A 985-nucleotide genomic window follows, 5' to 3' on the forward strand; every position below is an offset into this window, starting at 1 on the left:
GGCTAAAGAGCACTAATTTTTACTGCGGACAATTTTTGGTACAAGCCACGCAAGCCATGGCGGAAGTACAACAAATGATGTTTTCTGGTGTTTTAAAATGCTTGTTATCATTCATGAGCTCTGCTGAGGCTCCCCAGGTTTCCGCCTCCAGAGTTCAACAACTACACGAAGGGGAAATGTCAATGAACAATTTATGGACTCCAGTAACACAACAGCATACAAAAACAAAGCTTTTGTTCATTTACCGCTTGCAGGTTACCACTAGATGATGCTGAAGTTGGATGGTAGCCTCTGACTGTGGTCTCTGACAAACAATTTTCAACGTGACTTGTAGGTGACGTTTTGTAACCATTACGCAATATTTTGCGGAAAAACCATTCATGGCATGTTGAATGAAACTTTGCTACATCGTGGCAAACATTGGCACAACTTCCACTCTGCAAACATGTGGATCGACTGAAGATAGTCGTTGCAGGTAGTTGCATATATTTGTTAGCAGGCATGCTCTTCGATACGTCATTGTTTCATTACGTCATTATATTTTGCAACATATTTGCAACATATAGCATATTTTGCAACACAGTGATTGAGAGCCAATTGAGGGCCGTCATGTCTGGATGTCGTGCTCACGAACGTAAGTTGTGAACGACTTGACCATTTTATTTTATTGGCCTGATCGGCTTATGACTGGTAGAATGGCACAATTTGAACGACGTTATTATGCCGACATGAATGTCAAGGTTACCTGGAAGTGCTCTCCCGAAATGCTCGAAAATGTAAAGCACGAAATTATGCCGAAATCATTAAAAATACGAAATAAATTCGAAATACCGATATAAATACGGAACACGAAATAAGGGTGGAGCTGGTGAACTGCCTCGAAAGGTCGTCACGTGGCCATTTCAGTTTAAAACCCTTGCAATGTGAACTGCTTCCTTTACCTGTATTTGCCAAATCTTTTGTGAGCTGACTTCGCCAGCCCTCC

This window comes from Pollicipes pollicipes, unplaced genomic scaffold (assembly GCF_011947565.3).
Source record: "Pollicipes pollicipes isolate AB1234 unplaced genomic scaffold, Ppol_2.1 Scaffold_6052;HRSCAF=7182_pilon_pilon_pilon, whole genome shotgun sequence".
NCBI lineage: Eukaryota > Metazoa > Arthropoda > Thecostraca > Pollicipedomorpha > Pollicipedidae > Pollicipes > Pollicipes pollicipes.